We start from the raw sequence: 24,347 nt of genomic DNA on the forward strand, positions 1-24,347 counted from the left end.
GATACTGATCCACCTTCAATACAACGCATCATTCCAATCTCCTCTGAATATTACAGCTTGTAACAAAAGCATGCCCTCAGTTATTAGATATTTATCTATATTGCATATTTGTATTTACTAATTCTGTTAGTTCACATCACAATGCTAATAGTTGCTTTAGGGCAATGTGATTTGCAAGGATTTTCTTGTGGTGCAAGTAGGAAATTATACATGCTTATTAAAGAACATCAAACAGGTATTTCTCATGCTTATTGCATATCTAATACCTACTAACATTACATATTTAGCTTGTTCCCCCCCCCCCTTAACTAGGTCCAGTCTATCTGTACCAAGAGCCATGCCGTCTACTTGCTCCAGCTCTCAAATGGAGACACAAGAAACTGCAGATGCTGGAGACTTAAGCGAAATGCAAAGTGTTGGAAGAACTCGGTGGTTCAGGCAGCATCTGAGGAGGGAATGGACAAGCGATATTTCTGGTCGGGACCCTTCATTGTGAAGAAGGGTCCCGACCCAAAATGTTGTCTGTCCATTCCCTCTCCAGATGCTGCCTGACCCATTAAGTTCCTCTGGCATTCAAGAATCTCTGGTATTTGCAGTTCCATGTGTCGCCTACTTCTTAGGAAGAACATCCTTGTGATTAGGAAGGACATCCTTGTGATTGAGGCAGTGCAGCGTAGGTTCACGAGATTGATCACTGGGTTGGTGGGACTGTCATATGAGGAAAGATTGAAAAGACTAGGCTTGTATTCCCTGAAGTTTAGAAGGATGAGGGGGTTTTATAGGAACTTATAAAAGGACAAGCTAGATGCAGGAAAAATGTTCCCAATGTTGGGCGAGTCTAGAACCAGGGGCCACAGTCTTAGAATAAAGGGGAGGTCATTTAAAACTGAGGTGAGAAAAAACGTTTTCACCCAGAGAGTTGTGAATTTGTGGAACTCTCTGCCATAGAGGGCAGTGGAGGCCAAGTCACTGGATGGATTTAAGAGATAGTTAGATAGAGCTCTAGGGGCTAGTGGAATCAAGGGATATGGGGAGAAGGCAGGCACAGGTTATTGATTTGGGACGATCAGCCATGATCACAATGCATGGCGGTGTTGGCTGGAAGGGCCGAATGGCCTCCTCCTGCACCTATTTTCTATGTTTATTATATCTTGCGCAATGATGAGTTGTACACTTCCAATATTTTGATTGATACAAAGGTTTTTGCATGACGGTTATAAACCAATAATGTTTAATTTGACTGATAACTGGTTTACTGTATTTGACACGTCTGGTATATTTAAAACAGCGGTTGATTCATTTAAAATGCTTTTTTAAATGTGGTGTATGTTGGAGCGTTTTCTACCTCCAAGGAGTCACGTGAATGAAGGTGGTTGTTGTAATTGCAAATTAATGTTATGGTAGCATGTTTGTTCATGCAATAAGGCCATGCATGTATAAGCTGCCTGGTGCTGTCTGGCATCATTGGGAGAATGCTATGAACTTCATCCAGAGAACTTTAGCGATGAATTGAGTTGAGGATCAAAGAGCAGTCCTGTGCAAGTGTAATATTTAGTGGCCATTCTTTTCAGAGTGGGACTAGTGCGAATGAAGTGATAACAAGGAGTCTGCAAATGCACAGTCGCTTCTTAATTTCGGGATCCAGCATGGAAACGGGAGCTTCAGCCCACTGGTCCATGCTGACCTGTTGATCACCTGTTCACACGAGTTCCATGTTATCTCACTTTCTCATCCACTCACTATCACACTAGGGACAGTTTACAAATGGCCTACTAACCTACAAGCCCGCACAGCTTTGGGATGTTTTCAAACCTACAAGGTCGCAGGGAGAGCGTGCAAACTTCACACAGACAAGATCTAGATCAAACCCGGGTCTCTGGCGCTTGTCATGTGACTCGAAACGGAACAATAAAATTCTAACTCGTGACATTGCAAGTCAGCAGAATTGATGTTTGCTTTGCCAGAAATGGAACCCTTGAAAATTTAACTTCTTCCGAATTACACATCCCAGAAGCATGTTATTGGGGTGGCGCAGCGGGTAGAGGTGCTGTTGGACAGAGCCAGAGACCCGGTTTCAATCCTGATCTCGGGTGATGGCTGCGTATGTGGAGTTTGCACGCTCTCCACTGTAAAAATTGAAGATATCATGACCTGAAGATTCAGCCCTTGGTAAGTTTTATCAAATAGTTTGTGGATGCCTTGACTCTAAACATCTGAGCCTAAATTGCCATCATGCTGCATCAGTTTGGTTCACATCATAATGCTAACAGTCGTTTTAGGGACATGTAATTAGCAAGGATGTTCTTGCGGTATGAATAGGAAATTATAGATTCTTATTGAAAAAAGATCAAGCAGGCGTTTGTCATGAGGTAAACCTGATTTATTTATTTGCATAAATAATTTATCAATGTGAAATTGATCCACAGTATTTGAAAATAGTGCTAATTAATTTCATAATTTCCCAATCCACCCCATGGATGTATTAAACGCATTTGCTTCATGATAATTGCTTTAGTTACATTTGGTGTAGATTGGGAATATCAATAGCATATTTGTCTGGTGCATTTAACTTGGCAGTTAATTTATTAAACAATGTTTTTAAGGTAATGAGTCAAATGTCAATCCCAATCAGGAAATTAGAAACTTGGACAGCTTTTACCCTAAAGTAGATCAGCCAAACTGCTCCAGAATTGCACTTCAATTAAGACTTGAATCAATTTGACAATTACACAACTGTTCCCTGAGACAATTAAAAAAAGAAAAAAAAAGACTTCACATAAAAAAATAACTTCCTAAGGAAGGACATTGAGTGAAATTAAGCTATATTTAAGAGGGAGTTAGATGTGGCCCTTGTGGCTAAAGGGATCGGGGGTATGGAGAGAAGGCAGGTACGGGATACTGAGTTGGATGATCAGCCATGATCATATTGAATGGCGGCTCGAAGGGTCGAATGGCTTACTCCTCCACCTATTTTCTATGTTTCTATGCAATCAGCTGTATCCTTCCTTTTACATTCCTGTAAAAGGAAGGATATTTCTCAGAAGTGGATCTGGTTATTTGAAGATCATATTCACTAATTTTATTTCTGTAAGTGTGTATTTTCTAAATTGCCTGAAGATCCTTGGGATGATAATGAGTTTGGAAAACCCTTCAATGGCTTCAGAGATCCAGCTCAATATTTGATTAAGATCAACCTGAGTAAATTAAGGTAATCTCACTGCTGCTGCTTCTTTTAGACTAGAGATACAGCATAGGAACTGGCCCTTCAGCCCACCGAATCTGTGCCGACCAACCCTAGGGACAATTTACAGAACCCAGTAAACCAACAAACCTGCACGTCTATGGAGTGCGGAAGGAAGCCTGAGCACCTGAAAACCCACGCGGTCACAGGGAGAACGTACAAACTCCACACCCATAGATAGCATTCGAGGTCGGGATCGAACCTGTGTCTCTGGCACTGTGAAGCAGTGGTTCCACCAGCAGTGCCACTGCGCTGCCCCATATTGGAACAATGCTCCTCGGAATCAGAATAGTACTTTATTTTTGCAACATACGAGGAATTATGGAATCTCCTGGGACATTGCTTGTGCCCACTTGCTTTTGTTCTCCACTCTGCCAATCGCCCACTCTTCCTGCAACCTGTGGAATTGCAGGATACCTTGATGACCCGTTGTGCCTGGAGATGCAGGACTGCAGGGCACTGCAAATGAACATGCAACAGCAGATGATGATTACTGCAGCACCAAGACACTGACCTCCTGTCTGGAAGGGAACTGTTCACTGTCAGACTGCTTAGACGGTTGAGGACTGTGATAATGGGAAAATGAGACTGAAGAATTCCACCACCTGCTCTGGGTCATTTAGCTAATTGGGCAATCGGTCAATGGCGAGCTGTTAAAAACTGAAGCTTCGAAGTGAAATGTTACTGCAGTCAAACAGGCTGGTTGCCAGCACACAGGATGAGGAACTGCTTACACAGAGACCCAACATCTTTAATCAGACGTTACTGAACTTTATCTTGCCCTAAACATTATTCCCTTTATTCTGTAAGGGTGACTCATTGGTGCAGCGGTAGAGTTGATGCCATCCAGCGCCAGAGACCCGGGTTCAATCCAGACTGCTTGTGCTGTCTATACGGAGTTAGTACGTTCTCCCTGTGACTGCTTGGGCTTTTCCTGAATGTTCCAGTTTTCTCCCCCATTCCTCGCATACGTATGTGCCTATCTAGAACGCCACTATTGTATCTGCCTCCACCACCACTCTCTGCATTTAATATTCAAAGAAAACTTGCCCTACATATCTTTAAACGTTGCACCTTTCACCTTAAAGTCTTGTCATGTTCTCCCATGCGAGGTCAAGAGCGGGCAGAGGCTAGAGCATGCTCCAAATAGCAGCTCTGGGGAAGTCAGCATTTGTACACTGATTGGCGTCAAAGTCCATCTGTTCTGCATAGTGCTGGCAGTCTTGAAGTACATGCACTAAACCCCTCTACAAATATGCCATCTGGCAGAGTCACTGTCACAAGTGTGTGCTTGCTTCCGCATCTTGCATAATTAGAGACTTGACTAAAATCTGCCCAGCTGGACTTGCTTTAAGTTCTGGCAAAATTATCTCCAGTAATATGGATTTGCCCTTGTGTTACAATTTGGATAGCAAGAGTCACGAGTGTTTAATTGTGATTATTTTTAAAAAAGTGACAAAAGTGCTGGAGTAACTCAGCAGGTCAGGTTGCATCTCTGGAGGATGTGGATGCTTCAGGCACAAGTGGACAGAGTGGTAAAGAAAGTGTAAGGTATTGTGGATACCAGAGGCTGCAGATGTTGGCATCTTCAGTAAAACACAAAGTGCTGGAGTAACTCAATGGGTCAGGCAGCATGTCTGAAGGGCATGGATAAGCAACGTTTCGGGGAATCGGAGAATCAAAGGAACAAGGAAATACTTTGAGTTTGAAGGTGGGTCCTGACCTGAAAAGTCACCTATCCACATTCTCCAGCGATGCTGCCTGACCCCAGGGTTTGCTCCAGCACTTTGTGTCCTCCTTTTGGGACTAAACTTGTGCCATTTTATGTGCACCTTTGGAAGTTTGTAAATTAAACAGTAGTTTACCCTTTCCCAAAAGAGCAGGATAAGGAATCGGGGGCTATGGAGAGAAGGCAGGAGAATAGGGTTGAGAGGGAAAGAGAGATCAGCCTTAATTGAATGACAGAGTATGCTCGATGGGCTGAATGGCCTATTTTTGGTCCTATGACTTATGAACCACCCCTGGCAGCTCATCCAGGCACCCGCCACTGTGTATATTTAAAAAAAAACTTAGACACAATGCTGGAGTAACTCAGAGGATCAGGCAGCATCCATGGAGAAAAGGATTAAGTGACATCTTGGGTCAAGACCCTTCCTCCGACCAGTCTGAGGAAGGTTCTCAACCCGAAACATCACCTTATCCTTTTCTCCAAAGATGCTGCCTGACCCTCTGAGTTACTCCAGTATTTTGTGTGCCTATCTTAGGTTTTTTTTTTTTTAAATATGCCCCACCCCCCCCCCTGTCTCCCCCCCTTCCCCCCCCCCCAGTGCTCCTCCTCTTTTCCCCCCCCCCCCCCCCCCCCCTTCCCCTCCCCTCCCCCCCCCCCCCCCCCCCCCCCCCCACCCCCCCCCCCCCCCAAAACCCTTCTTCGGACCGATGGAGGGTGGGGGTTAGTCTGAAGAAGGCTTTCAGCCCGAAACATTGCCTATTTCCCTCGCTCCCTAGATGGTGCTGCACCCGCTGAGTTTCTCCAGCATTTTTGTCTACCTTTGATTTTCCAGCATCTGCAGTTCCTTCTTAAACATTTTGTGTGTCTATCATCGGTGTTAACCAGTATCTGCATTTTCTCCTTCCACAAATCAATAGACTTGCCCCACACATCTCCTTTAAACTTTTTCATTCTGACCCTTAAAGCTGGGCTCTCTTGAATTTGACCTTTCCACCCTTGGAAAAATGTTCTGACTGTCTACCCTATCTGTGCCTCATTGTTTTATATACTTCTATCTGTTCGACCTATGACACTCCAGAGAAAACAATCCATGTTTGTCTAACCACTCCCTGTAACTAATGTCCTCTAATCCAAGCAGCATTCTGGTCAACCTCCTCTGTATCCTCTCCAAAGCCTTCACATTTGTTCCTGCAATGGGGCGACAGGAACGGCACACGATACTCTAAATGCGGCCTAACCAAATTCCTACCAAGCAGCAAATAAGTCCTTGATTCAATGCTCCAATTGCTGAAGGCAAGTATACCACACGCCTTCTTTACCACACTCTCTGCTGGTGTTGCCGAATAGTTTGAGCCCCTGTCCCACTTTCACGACCTAATTGGCGACCTCTGCTGAGTTTGTCTTTAACTCGTACTCACAGCATGGTCGCCACAAGGTCGTAGGAGGTCTTCGTAACTCTTCCTCGTGCTCGTGAGTGGTCTCCGCGTACTCATGGCCTCAAGTAGGTCGCGCCGTTTTTTTCCAGAACGATAAAAAATCTCCACAAGTTTAAAAAAAATAAATAAAAGACCTGCGCGGAAAACAATATTTTTTTTACTGGTAGGTTGGTCGTAGGTTGGTCGTAGATAGTCGATAACTGGCCCGAGGAAAAAAAATGCAAACACGACATTTTATCATGTGATCATTTTCCACTCGTAGCTAGTCATAGTTGGTCTTGGGTGTGGAAGACTGAGGTCGAGGGGGTCGTAGGAGGTCTTTTACTTTGGCGAGTCAACATGACCTTGACATTTTTTTCAACTCATCTAGGGTCTTCTAAACTCGTGGATTAGGTCGTCCAAGTGGGACAGGCCCTTTACTCCTGCTCTTACGACCCCTATCAGCTGTAGCATGCCCTTGAAAGCTAATATGAAAGACTAACTGTGTAAATGATAAACACACTGTTTCTTCCTCCCCACACCAATGAGCTGTCTGATTTTACTGCTGAATCAACAGGAAAGCAATGATCTACTGCCCAGCTAGAGTTCTTCAGCTCTCGATTGCATTCCCAGTCGCTATAGTTGATTGGGAGATATGGGATCACTCTGCCATTGCCTCCTGAAACTCAAAGATAAGAAGGAAATTGGTGTGCTTAATTAGTCACCAACAATCTTTGCTCTGACTGTATATTTTGTTGCAGTAAGCCAGTTTAAAGGAGGCACGTGAATCTGCTGCTGTTGACTGCTGTAAGCTCTCATCAGGCACAGAGGTGATGATGTTTTGCACTGCTGCTGGCAATGTGCATATTGGTGACAATCGGAGCCTCCAGTAACTCATGGCTATTTGTATTTTGGTCCTTTTCACAATGGCAGGCAGTGACTAGTGGGGTACCGCAAGGCTCGGTGCTGGGACCCCAGCTATTTACAATATATATTAATGATCTGGATGAGGGAATTGAAGACAATATCTCCAAGTTTGCGGATGACACTAAGCTTGGGGGCAGTGTTAGCTGTGAGGAGGATGCTAGGAGACTGCAAGGTGACTTGGATAGGCTGGGTGAGTGGGCAAATGTTTGGCAGATGCAGTATAATGTGGATAAATGTGAGGTTATCCATTTTGGTGGCAAAAACAGGAAAGCAGTATTATCTAAATGGTGGCCGACTAGGAAAAGGGGAGATGCAGCGAGACCTGGGTGTCATGGTACACCAGTCATTGAAAGTAGGCATGCAGGTGCAGCAGGCAGTGAAGAAAGCGAATGGTATGTTAGCTTTCATAGCAAAAGGATTTGAGTATAGGAGCAGGGAGGTTCTACTGCAGTTGTACAGGGTCTTGGTGAGACCACACCTGGAGTATTGCGTACAGTTTTGGTCTCCAAATCTGAGGAAGGACATTATTGACATAGAGGGAGTGCAGAGAAGGTTCACCAGACTGATTCCTGGGATGTCTTATGAAGAAAGACTGGATAGACTTGGTTTATACTCTCTAGAATTTAGGAGATTGAGAGGGGATGTTATAGAAACTTACAAAATTCTTAAGGGGTTGGACAGGCTAGATGCAGGAAGACTGCTCCCGATGTTGGGGAAGTCCAGGACAAGGGGTCACAGCTTAAGGATAATGGGGAAATCCTTTAAAACCGAGATGAGAAGAACTTTTTTCACACAGAAAGTGGTGAATCTCTGGAACTCTCTGCCCCAGAGGGTAGTTGAGGCCAGTTCATAGGCTATATTTAAGAGGGAGTTAGATGTGGCTAAGGGGATCAGAGGGTATGGAGAGAAGGCATGTACGGGATACTGAGTTGGATGATCAGCCATGATCATATTGAATGGCGGTGCAGGCTCGAAGGGCCGAATGGCCTACTCCTGCACCTAATTTCTATGTTTCTATATATTGTGAGCTGTTTAAAGATACTGATCCACAGATGTGTGATTAGTGTGGGATGTGTCATCATGGGCAAAGTTTAGCTCTGTTGCAAATGAATGCAATAGCTACCCCCAACCTATTTTTATTCTGTAACCAGGAAGTACGTCTTTCAGGTTAGTAGGTTAATTGGATTAAAAAAATAAATAATTGTCCCTAGTGTGCAGGACAGTGTTGGTGTAGTGTAGATTGTGGGTCGGTATGACTCAATGGGCTGAAGGGCCTGCTTCTATGCTGTATCTCTAAAGTCTAACTCAAAGCATCAACTGCCCAGTTCCCAAGTTGGTCTCATTTGCCTGCGTGTATCTTAATTCAGTTGCGAGATACTGTGGAACCATGCCCTTTGGCTCAAAGTTTGCACCGACCAGCGATCCCCCTGCACAACTTCTATCCTACACACTAGGGACAATTTTACCGAGCCAATTAACCTACAAGCTTGCGCATCCTTACCGACAAGCACCCATGGTCAATATCGAACCCGGGTCTCTGGCGCTAAGGCAGTAGCTCTACTGCTATTGAAATATTAAAATAGGAATTGTTATATTGTTAGGAGCTTGGTACAACTAATAATTTCAGTAAAAGATTCGGGGACAGTTTCTTCCCAGTTGTTATCAGGCAACTGAACCATCCAACCAACAAATAGAGAGCGGTTCTGACCGACCAACTACCTTATTGGACACTGTCGGACTAGTTTTAATCGGACTTTACTGGACTTCATCTTGTACTAAACGTTATTTCCCCTTATCTTGAATCTGTACAATGTGAACGGTGCGATTGTAATCATGTATAGTCTTTCAGCTGACTGGATAGCATGCAACAAAAAAACTTTTCACTGTACCTTGGTACACGTAACGATCAACTAATCTGACTAATTTTAAGACTAGGGTGACTAATTAGAAACTGGGGACTGTTGTTTGAGAATGTAGAAGGGACACTTGGAGAGCTATTTCAGATACCAGCCTCCGGTCCGTTGCACAGGGGGTGGTGGATGGATAAGCCATGATAAGTTAGAAGCCTGGTTTTAACAAAAAGAGGGGACAATAGGTATTAGAAACTAAATTTTCCTCATTCTCATGGTACTCTAGTATTAGTGGTAATTGTGTATCATTTCATTATAGCTTTAGTTAAGGAATATTGCTGCAGAGCATGGTTATTTGCAAGCTAATTGCTGATGATTCAAATGTGCTGGGGGTAGTAACTGTGGAACCTGCAATTATTTGTGTTCAACTTTGAGGAGTAACTCGGTCTTCAGACATTGAAGGAAGCCACCACCCACACACTCGCTGTGATGGTGTGGAGGGTGGTGTAGTCTCCCCAGAGAATGTTATAGGGTGCCATGCAGACCGATGGAGAGGGTGAATATGTTCTTGTGTTTCTAAATTATTCCCGAGGAACGGTAGTTGCTGGGATCTTAAGTAAAACACAAAGTTCTGGAGTAACTCAGTGGGTCAGGAAGCATCGCTGCAGGACATGGATAGGTAAAGTTTTGAGTCGCTTGGAGTCTGAAGAGTCCCAACCCAAAACATCACTGATCCGTGTCCTCCAGAGATGCTGACTGACGTAACTAAGTTACTCCAGCACTTTGTCATTTTTTAGTAAAGCAGCAACCACTGTTCCTTATCGATACATTATTTCATTGTCTTGTCTGTAGAAGGGTCCCGACCTGAAACGTCACCTATCCATGTTCTCCAGTGATGCTGCCTGACACGTTGAGGTACTCTAGCACTTTGCCTTTATAAACCAGCATCTGCAGTTCCTTATTTCTACATTCTAAATATTTGCACTGTTTTAGTTTTTAGCCTGAATCTTTCAAACTCTCTTATTGCTTATTGCCTTTGCCCTTTTCTAGCTTTGATCTGGATACAAAGTGCATTGCTTGCTCTCCAGTTCTTGGTTCAAACTTGGACTCTGTGCTGCACACTGCGTTAATCCATCTTTTCTCGTTCCAGACCTCAGCTGTTCTGTGGTTTTGGAGTTATTTTACAGAACTCCTTTAGCCATTGGTGCCGATCAGAAGTGCTGAAACTACGCTTTATCAAGAGCAGAAACTGAGACCTAGTCCACCTGCGGTGCACAGACTGTTATTTTTGTATCATTATTTATTTCTGGATTGTTGGCAAGGCCACTGTTTACTACCAATTCCTAATTGCCCTTGAGAAAGTGGGGCTTGTCTACTCATTTATATTTCAGCAGTACTCCTGAATGAGGTTGTTCCCAAAATGTCCTTGACTAGATTGTTCCAACCCAATAGTCATGACCCTAGCTTAGATGGGGCATCTTGGTCGACATGGATGAGTTTGGCCAAAGGGCCTGTTTCTGTGCTGAAGATAGACACAAAATGCCGGAGTAACTCAGCGGTTCGGGCAGCATCTCTGCTGAGAGTCGTACAGCACGGAAACATGCCCAACTTGTCCATGTCTACCAGCTGCCCCATCTAAGCTAGTCCCATTTACTGCTTTTGGCCCATATCCATCTAAACCTTACCTTTCCATGTTCCTGTCCCAATTCCTTTTAAGTGTTGTTATTGCATCTGCCTGAACTACCTCCTTTGGCAGCTGGTTCCATATACTTACTTACTTTTTATTACAGACTCGAGAAAAGACAACACATCACATAGAACAAATTGCATACAAAAGCGCAATAAATGACATACAAAAGCACAATACCTGGTTTAAGATCAAGAATTAAAAACAATCAGTGTCCTACAATGAGATGGTTTGTAAAGTATTGACTCCTGCAGCCACAAACGTTTCACTTGCACGACGCCATCTAGTTCTCTTAAGTAATATTCTCATGCCATCTTTATGTTACTTTAAGTGTAAGCTTGCTTTTCTGTAGCTTGACCACAGGTGTGCAGTATAGGGTGGTGTACAATATGCTCTGAACAGAGACATCTTCACTCCATCTGTATACGCACCAAACTTGCGTAAGAGAATGTTTGCTTGTGCATACATCATATGGTGTTGCCTATAAGTATCCTCATCTGTCATTTGTTCTGTAATAAAATGTCTAAGACATTTTACCCACCCAACTGTGTGAAGAAGTTGCCCCTCGGGTTCCTATTAAATCTTTCCCCTCTGACCTTAAACCCATGTCCTCTGGTTCTTGATTTCCCTGTCGTGTGTAAAAGACCCTACGTTCATGACTTTATACACCTTTATAAGATCTCCCTTTAACCTTCTGCCCACCTAGGAATAAGGTCCAAGTCTTCCCAATCTCTCCCTATAGCTCAGGGCATCGAGTCCTGGCAACATTATCGTAAATCTTCTTGCGCCGTTTTCCACTTAACGACATCTTTCCTATAGCAGGGTGACCAAAACAGAACGCTATACTGGATTTAATTTGAAGTTGAGGTTGTGTGAATCTTGGAGGGGAGCAAGCACACAAACATTTTCTGTCTCCCACGAAACCATCTAGTTCTCTTTAGTAGTAGTTCTCCGAGTGCATCAATGATCAATTATGTTTACTGTAAGTGTAAGCTTGCTTTTCTGTATACGTATTTAAGGGCGGTGCAATGGGCAGCGGTGGAGTTATGCCTTACAGCACCAGAGACTAGGTATGTTACAAAACCTACCTGAATCGTCATTGAGAATCTGCCCCAGGCCGTGTGTGTGATTTTGGCGCTGTTTAGAGGGGGCGGGTTTAAAACGCGATTTTTACTAGGCTGTTGCAATCGAAAATGTTCAGCCTAGTAAATCATTAACGAAAAATCGCTGAAAGACCCCGTCGCAAAAGGTATTATTAGTTTTTATGGACTTGTATAATAGTTATCACTCTCTAAACCTGCGACCTCTCGCAGCCCCAGGGTTTTATAAAGCAAACAATTAAAGGTATGTGCCTTATTTTTACATTAAAAGGGGCTTCTTAAGAACCCTTTATATAAAATTTTCTATAGCGAGTAGCTTATTTTGGGCTCTTTATATCCCGCAGTGTTTTTCTGGGCATTTGAGGGCACAAATCCAGCGCAATGTGAACGTTCTAAACCAGCGCGTTCACAAGAACCCACTAGAAAGCTGATTTAAAATGGACTTTAATTTACAGCAATTGAATACTAAATTCCTTCCATTTGGCCTATAAATTAATGTAAATGAGATTTAAAAATCATGTTTTATTGTGAATTATTTGTGAATATTATTTGGACACTTAGGCTATTAAAAAATGTTAATCATTTATTAAGAAATGGATAGATGTTTAGATCTAGTAATTGAAGTTTGAAATTAGCTACAATTGGGTAACTAACTAATTATATGCTTTAATTTCAGGTTATCCAAGTAAGATTATTTTATGGGTATGCCGGTGGAAATTATTTTATATTTTTTATATTATTTATATTTCTTTCAGAATGGTTCAATCTATGATAACTGAAATTTTCATTCAGTTCTCTTAATTTTTAAGAAGGCTATGGGCTTTTGACTGTCCATGATCACAGCTTTTTTTGTTATGTCCATAGAAAATCAATAGGGAACAAGATGCTAATTTCTGAGTATGAAAATGGCCATAACTTTTTTATTGCTTGAGATATGAAAGTGAATTAGGTGTCAAATTAAACTAATTTTTATGCTTTATCTGATGGGATAAATTGCAGACTTGATTTTTTAAATCTCAAAATTTTGTAACATTGCTACAGAGACCCCATTCGATCCTGACTACCTCGGATGGTGGTCAGTGCGGACCTGGTGGGCTGAGGTGCTTTTCCAAGGTGTATCTCTACAGTCTATAAAGTATTCATCTACACACCTTTAGCACAAAGCTGATTCAAGCCGCTAACTTGGCCTTGTGCAAACACATTGACGTAGAGACCAAGAAAGGACACCAACACCTCTACTTCCTCAGAAGACGAAAGAAGCTCAGCACATCTTCAATGACTCATCAATTTATATAGAAGCACCAGAAAAAGCCTTCAAACAGGACTCTTCACAGCTTGGTTTGGCAATGGCTCTCTTTGCAAGACTACAGGAAATTGCAGAGAGTTGTGAATTCAAACCAGTCCAGGGAATTTCAGGGTGGTGAACATAACCCAACCCATCAAGCAAAACTTTTTCAAACGTGTCCTGTAGCCAAAGATCGCCTGCCAACTCAAGTGGCGTTAAAAGGCCTGGATTCAGTGAGGATAAAAAACACAAAGTGCTGGAGTAACTCGGCACGTCAGGCAGCATGTAGAGACAAAGAACTGCAGTTTATACTAAAGATCGACAGACACGCAATGCTGGGGTAACTCAGTGGGTCAGGCAGCATCTCTGGAGAGCATAGATACGTGACGTTTCAGGTCGGGACCCTTCTCCAGTCTGAAGAAGGATCTTGACGTGAAACATCGCCTATCAATGTTGTCCAGAGATGCTGACTTACTCCAGCACTTTGTCTTTTGTTTGTTGACTAGCAGCTGCAGTTCCTTGTGTCACCGTTCAGTGTTCTCAGATTTTCTCCCGGCTATTGGCTGTTCCTTGATCAATGAAATCACAAGCAGATAGACTGCTCATTGGTCCCGTATCAGTTAACAGGACATGCCCAGAAATTTGCAAGGACAAGACTTAGAAAGTAATTAATTGATAAGGATACACATCTGCTGCTGATGGGGAAATTGTCTACGATAATACAACTCTATCCTAACGAACGATATTTAGATGAAGAGATATCCAATTTTGAAAAGGCAAATCCTCTCTCTCCAGCCCTCTGTGTAGTTTTAGAGATGCAGCTTAGAATCAGGCCACTAACTCCACATGGCCAACTATCACTCCATACACTGGTTCTACCCCACACTCTAATGTAGGATAGATTCTAAATTTAGGGAAGCCAATTAACCTACAAACCTTGCGTCTTTGGAATGTGGGAGGAAACTGGAGCATCCGGAGGAAACTCGTGTGGTTACAGGGAGAGCGTACAAACTCTGCACAGACGGTACTGGCGCTGTGAGGAAGTGGCTCAACGGGCTGCGGCACTGTGCTGTTCCTTTTCCCTGTTCTGTTACATCTGTAGAGCTGAAGGGGCACTCATAGAGCAGCTTGGATCTCTAAGGCAGAGGGAGGGTCATAGGTTTTACTCTAAACATTAATTTGGAGTTTTAGACGTGCAACATGGAAACTGGCCCTTCGGCTTCCCAAGTCCACACCGACCATCGATCACCCATTCACACTTGTTCTATGTTATCCCACTTTCACATCCGCTCCCTACACACAGGGGTGAAATTTCAGAAGCCGATTAACCTACAAACCCGCACGCTTGGAATGTAGGAGGAAACCCACAGGGTCACAGAGAGAATGTGCAAACTCCGTTAAGACAGCACAAGTAGTCATGATTGAACCGGGATCTCTGGTGCTGTGAGGCAGCAACTCCACCACTGTCACCCATCTGGGATATCAACGGTGGGAGAAGCACAACTGACCATACATTATGCTGCTTCAACCCAAATACACTTCCCTGATGTACCAGGGGCTCCATTATCTACTTGCAGCTGTGGTTTGGAATCAGTTGTTCCAAATATTTGTTTGCCTGGGTTTGATTCTGACTGCTGGTGCTGTCTCTACGGAGTTTGCATGTCATCCCTGTGACCATGTGGGTTTTCTTCGGGTGCTCCGGTTCCCTCCCACACTCCAAAGACGTACAGGTTTGTCGGTTCATTTGCTTAGGTATAAAATTGTGTACTGTCCCTAGTGTGTAGGATAGTGCTAGTGTACGGGGAGGTCACTGGTCAATGGGGACTCGGTGGACCGAAGGCAATACGCAATTCCACGCAATATCTCTAAACTCAGCTGAAATTAATCACGCAATTGGGTTAATTCCAAGTTTAAAGGATATGTGCGGGGCAAGTTTTTTTTTTTAAAAAGTTTTTTACAGAGACGTGTCGGGCAAGTGCTTGGAATGCGCTGCCAGGGATGGTGGTGGAGGCAAAATGCAATAGTGGCATTTAGGAGCCTTTTAGATGGGCACATGGATATGCAGAGAATGGAGGAATATGGAGTACAGGTAGAGAAGTGATCTTAGCATCATGTTCAGTAGGTACATTGTGGGCCAAAGGGTCTCTTCTTGTCCAATACTGTTCTATGTGATTGAGGACAAACTGTTACTTTATTCCTTGAAGTTCAGGGGTCTGTGGGATGATCTCAGCGAGATGTATGAAATCATGAGTGGGGTAGATACTTTTTTTCAGACTAGGGGAATCGAGGACTAAAGGGGATAGGTTTAAGATGAGAAGGAAATGATTTAATAAGAACTTGAGGGGCAGCATAGGGTGTTGGGTATATGGAATGGGTTGCCAGAGGAAATGGTTGAGGTGGGTGTAAGAGCATTTAGTAGACACTTGGATAGTGGATCGTTTGAGTTCGGTTTATTGTCAGGGATACAGAGGTACAGTGAAAAACTTTAGTAGTGTGCTAACCAGTCAGCGGAAAGACAATACATGATTACAATCGATCCATCTACAGTGTACAGATACATTATAATGGGACTAGTGCAAGATAAGTACAAGTCCAGTCAAAGATTGTCCGAGGGTCCCCAATGAGGTAGACAGTAACTGTCTCGGGAAGGTTTAGGGGGATATGGGCCAAAGGTGGGCATGTGGGACTCTTGCAGATGGGGCATCTTGGTTGGCTCAATGGAAATAATGGGTTGAGACATTACGAGCATAAATTTTCCATTGTCCCCACATGTGATGAAAATATCCACTTAATCACCATGGAAGCTTTGCTGTGAACTATTTTAGTGGGCCATTGCATATTAATCTATTTTCAAATCCATTTTGTTGAACTGCTGAGCCAATGGCTGCATATATATTCAGAGTTGGACACAGAGTGCTGGAGTAACTCGGCGGGTCAGGCAGCATGTCTGGAGATAAAGGGATGAGTGGTATTTTGGGTCGGAGCCCTTCATCAGACAAAGTCGGGGGAGAGGGAAGCTAGAGGTATGAAAGATTACAGAACAAATCAGAGCCGGCACCGATGGCCAAGCAAAGGTGGAGTCCACATTGGTGCTGACCCGCTGAGTTACTCCAGCACTTTATGTATCTTTGGTTTCAAGTTCAAGTTCGCGTTTATTGTCACTTAACCAACTGAGGTACAGTGACATTTGAGTTACCATACAGCCATACTAAGTGAAAAGAACACAATACTCACATAAAATAAATTTCACATAAACATCCACCACAGTGGAATCGACATTCCTCACTGTGATGGAAGGCAGTGGAACTGCATCTGCTATTCCTTCCTACGTATACTTCCAGAGTGTTGCTCTTAAAATTCACGATATTGTATTTCTCCTCTAAATGTGAGTGATTCATGAATGATTATTAAACAAGTATAAACCAATGGGTATATTAGGAAGTGGTCTTTTGTTAAGTGTTGTAATGCATGAGAAGAGGCTGTGCAGACTTGGAGAAACCACAAACTGTAGATGCTGGTTTACACACAAAGACACAAAGTGCTGGAGTAACTCAGCGGGTCAGGCAGCATCTCTGGAGAACATGAATAGGTGATGTTTATTTCCCCCAGGGTGAAGATGTCAAAGACTAGAGGCCATAGCCTTAAGGTCAGAGAAGGACAATTTAATGGAAGGAAAGTTTGTGCGGTCTAAAAGGCCAGTTCCGTGAGCATGCGACTGCATGCGGCAAGCGCGAGCAAACTGGAAGCGGGGGCCGCACAGAGGTCGAGTGATCCTGTACGAGTTGACGTGAAGTTTGAGCGAAGGCGTACGCCGTCAAGATGCTGCGTATGGCGTCGAGAAGCTGCGCACGCCCGTCGTGGCGGTGCGTACGGCCTCAATGCGGCTGCGGGCCGCCGGAGTTTTTGGACAGTGTCTTTTTTCCGGAGCCCCGCGCGATGTCAGGACCAGCTCCGCACAACTCCATACGGCTCCGGCGATCGAAGTGGGACCGGCCCCGCGGGGCCGTAAGGCTCAAGCGACCACGTTAGGTCGCGCTTGCTGCATGCATTCGCATGCTCGTGGGACAGGCCCTTAAGTCTTACATGAAGTAATGGGTGCCTGGAACGCTCTGCCAGGGGTGATGGTGAACGCAGATATGATGGTGGTGTTTTGGAGGCTCTTAGGTAGACCTATGGATATGCAAGGTATAGAGGGATACGGATCGCATGCAGGCAGAGGAGATTTGTTTAACTTGGCATCATGTTCAGCACCGATGCTGTGGACTGAAGGGACTGTCCCTGTGCTGAACTGTTCTACGTTCTAAATAAAATGTTCACTCCCACGTTCTGAGAGGGACAAAGCACGGACTAAAATTCAGGTCTTTCTGACATTTCTACACTTGAAAATGAGGGAAAGTCGGTGCAATTAACCTCCAAACCTGTACATTTTGGGTGTGTGGGAGGAAACTGAAGATCGCAGAGAAAACCCACGCAGGTCATGGGGAGAACATGAAAACATGGGAAAAGACAGGCAAGAAGGAACTGCAGATGCTGGTTCACACCGAAGATAGAAACAAAATGCCGGATTAACACAGCGGGACAGTCAGCATCTCGATAGAGAAGGCATGGGTGATGCTTTGGGTCGAGACCCTGCATCAGTCTGAAGAATTGACAGGGGGTTTTTTAATCACTTAAAATTTTTTTTTTTTTTAATGATTTGTTTCAAAGGCTTATCACTCCAATCATTGATGTGGAGGAGACCTATTATTACATTTATCATCATTAATTGCTCTTTAAACTTATTGGACATATTTTAAACATGGGTTTTGTACCTTGGGAAGCACTGACCTAGGAATAGAGAGCTGAAACTTTGGCTGTAACGGAATAATTCATGAATGAAGTATTGAACGAGTATTTGTAAGGAAAGCTAGATAGCGGGAATGGTTTCTGCTGAAGGGTATGTGGATGGAACGGGGTAAATCATCAGAACTGCTTCACAGCGCTGCTGCTGCAGCTAGCAATGATGAAAGTAGCAGAACAGCTGCAGCAGGAACGTTGCACAATTGTCTTTGTGTTCGAGTTCTGCTTGGGCAGCACGGTGGCAGCGCCAGAGACTCGGGTTCAATCCTAACTACAGGTGCTGTCTGTATGGAGTTTGCACGTTCTCCCCGTGACCTGCGTGGGTTTTCTCCGAGACCTTTGATTTCCTGCCACACTCCAACGACACACAGGTTTCTAGGTTAATTGGCTTGGTATAATTGTAATTTGTCCCTGGTGTGTAGGATAGTGTTAATGTGCAGTGATCGCTGGTCGGCATGGACTCGGTGGGCCAAAGGCCTGTTTCTGTTCTGTGTCTTTAATCCACACTAAACTAAATCACTTTTTATGTACTGCTTTCAAAGGTTCTGCAGTACAAGAGATTAGATCGGGTCCAAATTCATCATCTGGCCTGAAAGACAAGCCCAACAGAAGGCAGCAATTATGGAGCAATTAACTAAATTAGTACCAGAAGCAAAATACCATGGAATATTATATTTAATGGGACCAGGAATAAAATTGATCAGAGGCTTTCTGTAGGATTTGTACAAAGAGTGATTGTGTAGATGAAGCTAGCTTCCAAGGGGCATCTTGGTTGGCATGGGCAAGTTGGGCCAAAAGGTATGTTTAGACTTTATTGACACAGTGCGGAAACCGGCACTTTGGCCAACCGTGTCCACGCCGACCAGCGATCACCCCGTACGCTAACACTATCCTACACACTGGGGACAATTTGCAATTTACAGAAACCTATTAACCTACAAACCTTCACGTCTTTGGCGTGTGAGAGGAAACCGAAGCACCCGGAGAGAACCCACGCGGTCACAGAAAGAATATATAAACTCTATGCAGACAGCACCTGTAGTCAAGGTCGAACCCTGGTACTGCAAGGCAACAACTCTATCGCGGCGCAAGTGTTCTGTGCTCTATGACTCTCTTGTTATTGTTACAGGTCTCCCTTTACCTTAATTGTTGCCGCGTGTACCTTGATACAGGGAAAAGCTTTGCATGCCATCCAATCAGATCATATTGTACAACATATAAATACAGTCATGTCAAACTCAAATACATTAGGTAAAGCAAAGGGGAAGATACAGAGTGCAGAATATAGTTCTCAGCATTGTAGCGCACCAGTTCGATAAACAAAGTCCAATGTCCACAATGGGGTAGAGGTGAATCGGACAGTACCCTAGCTTATGGAAGGACCGTTCAGAAGCCTGATAACAGAGGGGAAGAAGTTGTTCCCGAGTCTGGTGGTGTGCACTGTCAAGTTTCTGCATTTGACATGTTTAAGAACGCCGTAGTGTTGGGACCCTTCTTCAAACTTATTGTTGGGAGGAGTGAAGAAAGCTGGAGGGGAGGGGGGGGGGTGGTCGGGGTTCGGGCAGAAAAAAGTCTGGTGCGTGTTGGGCAAATTCAGATGGGGGGGGGGGGTTTGAAAGGCAAATGGTTGGACAAAGGCCAGAGATGAGAAGGTAAAAGGTGTAAAATAAGAATCGCACATTAAAAAAAAACTTGTCACACCATCCCCTTTCAACTTTGACTTTCAACTTAAAGCTATGACCTTTGATCTTTGACATTTCCACTGGGGGAAAAAGGTTCTGACTGCCTATCCTATCGATGCCTCTCATAACTCTATCTACTTGTATCAGATCTCCCCTCAACCTCTGGCGTTCTGGAGAAAACAATTCAAGTTTGTACAATCGGTGTGTAGAAGGGTCCCAATCCAAACGTCACCTATCCATGTTCTTCAGAGACACAGTCTGACTCATGGTGTTACTCCAACACTTTGTCTTTCTTATAAACCGGCAACTGCATTTCTTTGTTACTATTTTTTCCTCAAGTGTATGCGACCTCTCCTTGTAGTTTAACCCACATAATCGAGGCAGCATTCTGTTAAAACTTAAATCGAGGTCTGATGAAGATGAATGGATATATTTTAGGCTGAAACTAAGATGAAGAGAGTTTGCCCTACTGCTTTATTTCCTCATTGAAGTCCCTTGGACTATCTTTAATCTGACTTTATCTTGTACTAAACGTTATTCCCTATATCATGTATCTGTACACTGTGACCGGCTTGCTTATAATCATGCATAGTCTATCCGCTGACTGGTTAGCACGCAACAAAAAGCTTTCCACTGTACTTCGGTACGTGACAATAAACTAAACTATTTTCAGTGCCTGTCCCACTTACGTGATTTTTTTTTCGGTGACTTGCCGACACCCGTCATAGTTGCAGCAGGTCACCGAAAATGTTTAAAATGTTGAATCCAGCGGCGACCAGAAAAATGATACGACTCTTTGGGCGACTACTCACGACCATACATGCGTCACCCCGCGACGCGTTGCGACTATGACGGGTGCCGGCAGGCGCCAAAAAACATTGCGTAAGTGGGACAGGCAGGCTTGCTTCAACCAATACAACTAGTGATAGTGTGAGAATTGGAGAGGGGGCGATACATCAATGACTCGCTGTATGCATTAATTAGACCAGAGCACAGAAAGCGTATGAAGGCTTCTGATACAAGTTCATGAGAAAGCTTTGGAAGATAAGCCTAAAATCTAGATGCTGTCTGCACCCTGTTGACCTGGAGCTCAGCAAAGATGCAAAAGCTGAGATTATTGAAAAGGCAAACCATATGATTAATGATATTGAGATAAGAAGGCAAGCATGGGTTTGCTCTGTTTTATAGTCACTTGAAAGTTAAATTAGGAAAGGAAGATTTCTGCAGCAGCACACAGTGCCCGATCCCATCAGCAATGGAGCGCGCGTGCCGGGACTACACATGGGGATTAAACTCCAGGAAGCTGCAGCAAGATGAAACCAGGCACTACAGTAGACAAAAATGGAGCGAAGGAAATAGGCAACGTTTCGGGCCGAAACCCTTCTTCAGACTGATCCTGACCCTGATCCACTGCAGTTGCTGGTTTACAAAACAAGGCACAAAGTGCCCGAGTAGGTCAGGCAACATCTCTGGAGGACAGGGATAGAGATGAGTCTCGCCCCGCACACTCCTTTTTCCCCTCTTCCCATCGGGCAAGAGGTACAGAAGTTTGGAAACGCACACCTCCATATTCAGGGATAGTTTCTTCCCAGCAGTTATCGGGCAACTGAACCATACAGAGCGATCTTGACCTCCCGTCTACCTCATTGTAGACCCCCAAACTCTTTAATTGGACTTTACTGGACCTTATCTTGTACTAAATATTATTCCCATAATCATGTATCTGTACATTGTGGACGGCTTGAGTTTAATAATGTGTAGCCTTTCTGCTGACAGGATAGCATGAATCAAAGGCTGTAGAAACAGAGTTGCAGATGCTGGTTTTTTTTTTTTTTTACCAAAGATAGAGATGAAGAGCTGGAGTAGTTCAACGGGTCAGGCAGTATCTCGGGAGGAAAAGGATTGCTGACGTTTCGGGTGGGGACCCTTTTCTGACCCAAAAGATGCTGAGACGGTTGCCTGACCCGCTGCGTTACTCCAGCACTTTGAATCTTTAGCAAGGCAGACTTGTGCTGCTAAAAGAACCTCACTGGAAAGCCTCCTGGGGTAAGGGCAAGAAACATAAATAAATGTGCATTAAAATATTTATACAGCTTCCGGAATAATTATAAATAGCAAGAGACTGAGAGTAGGATGAATGAAAATAATTCAAAATTAAGTTTATTAATTAGTAAATGGATGTCATGTTCATTAGAAGTATACTGCTCTAATTAAAAAACAATAGGAATTGGTATTAAAGGTGGCTTTGAGATTTATTGAGACCTGATCCTCAATCCAGTGGCACAAATAATATTATTTTGAATCGCCAGAAAGATAAATATTAAAAAGTAACTGGTTTAATTATGTTTTTATAGTTGCATCTTTTTATATAATTGTATATCTTTTTTTAATTATTACTTTAAAAAAATCTGGCTTTAAATATCCTACAACAATACATATGGAGGCCATTTGGCCCATTCAATCCATGCTAACTCCATGGTGAACTCCACAGTACATGGATAGAAAGGTGGTACTGCTTCATGGTACATGGATAGAAGGTATAGAGACTATCTGGAAAGGAAGAAACCGCAGATACTGGTTTAGATTTCCTACACATTTTGTCTGCTCCACTGCACGCCTCCAGACTATTTACTCCCCAACTCCAACCTTCTCCATCTTTCAGTCTAAAGAAGGGTTCCGACCTGAAACGTCACCTATTCTATTTCTCCAGAGATGCTGCCTGACCTGCTGAGTTACTCCAGCACTTTGTGTCTATGGACTAAATGTGGGCAGGTGGGGTCGGCTTAGATGGGTCATTTTGGTCGGCACGGACGAGTTGGGCTGAAGGACCTGTTTTGGTGCTTTATGACTCTAATCTTTTCTCTCTTCTTTCTTCCCCCACCTCCCCCCACCCCCGATTCTGCTTGCCATTAATTTGCACTAAAAAGCTGACTTTGGGGTATGGCAGGAAACTTAAGCAACTGATATCTGGAAGATGTTTGTTAATGATTTCAATGGGGAACCAATGACTAATATGAATTCATGTTCCAATCTCACTCTCTTAATATAGTTAACTTTTTTTCATCTGTATTACCTCGGCAAGAAATAATTATCCAGGCTGCATTCATTCCTCATACATAAATATGGGTCATATCCATTTAGTGAACATCCATATATTATGCCAAGGTGACTGATATAATTATTTACAGTTATGTTACCCAAGTTTATTGTGGTTATGATATTAACAAATAACTTGGTTATCCCGGAGGTTCTTAGTTAATATTTCAATTGCACTTCATATATGCTAAGCATTCTCACTAATCCCATGCTCATTCTCATCACATGAATCATTTAAAAGACTACTCAATGCCTGATTAACTAAATGCCTGTGCAGTAAACAGTTCCCTCCAAGACGTAAGGTTCACTGTCATTAGCTTTGAATGCATCTTCTGCTTTTGTTCTTAATTTTCAGCAACTGCACTAGATTGTCTTTGTAGTGAAAATAAATTGTGTGTGGAATAGACACCGACCTGTTGGAGTAAATGGAGAGATCACGCGGTAACAGGCGATTTATTTAAACTGGTGCACACCAGGAGACCAGTCAAAGCTGATCTCCTGAGCGCGAGTTTGGTACAGCTTTTATATTCTCAGCTGACAAGATTACACAGAAGCTTGATTAACAGTGGAACTAGGTCTTGAGTACAGAATAAAATGATTATCCATAGGTCTAAAGTCCCTGTCCCATTTTCATGACCTAATTGGTGACCTCTACCGAGTTTGCCCTTGACTCATACTCGCAGCATGATCGCCACGAGGTTGCAGGAGGTCTTTGTAACACGTCCTCATGCTCGTGAGTGGTCTCCACATACTCGTGGCTTCAAGTAGGTCGCGGCGTTTTTTTCAGCCTGATAAAAAATGTCCACGAACTTAAAAAAAAAAAGGTTGGCATGGAAAAAATCAATACTTTTTACTTGTAGGTAGGTCGTAGTAGGTCATGGTGGTAGTCGTAGGTCGGGAACTGGCCCGAGAAAAAAATGCAAACATGACGTCATTTTATCATGTGATAATTTTCCATTCGTAGCTAGTCGTAGTTGATTTTAGTTGTGGAACACTGAGATCGAGGGGGGTCGTAGGAGGCCGTGGACGTGGTCGTAGACATGGTCGTAGGAGATCTTTTACTTCAGCGAGTCAACATGACCGTGACATTTTTTCAACTCGTCTAGCGTCTTTTAACCCCGTGGATTAGGCCGTCCAAGTGGGACAGGCCCTAAACCTAGTTGACAGTAGATGCGGTTTTCGGTTACAATGATGGGTTACACGCTATAACACCATCAATGACGTTCCTGAAACGTGGGCGTCGGCCCTGCTGCATTCCATGCCTCTACGTTTAAGCTTTGTCTCCGGTTCCCTGTCCCCACATTGGCACCATCCATATCCCTATTTACGAGTTATTAGCCCTCGCTATTCTTTCCCCTACGACATATCTGGTTTTGAGGATTGTCAGGCTGGAAGAAGAACACAAGCCAGGAGGTCCAGATTTCCTTGGTATGGTTGAGGGATGGAGTGATCGTTGTCTGTGAAGGTGGAGTAGTCGCGGATGTGACTATTTGGTG

At 43.7% G+C, this 24,347-nt stretch overlaps 1 long non-coding RNA gene across 1 annotated transcript in view; it reads left to right on the forward strand.

The window, feature by feature from the left end:
* Window positions 1–24,347, forward strand: part of LOC129701224 (uncharacterized) — a 94,095-nt gene that overhangs the window by 637 nt on the left and 69,111 nt on the right. The window lies entirely within an intron of this gene.

This window comes from Leucoraja erinacea, chromosome 10, assembly GCF_028641065.1.
Source record: "Leucoraja erinacea ecotype New England chromosome 10, Leri_hhj_1, whole genome shotgun sequence".
NCBI lineage: Eukaryota > Metazoa > Chordata > Chondrichthyes > Rajiformes > Rajidae > Leucoraja > Leucoraja erinaceus.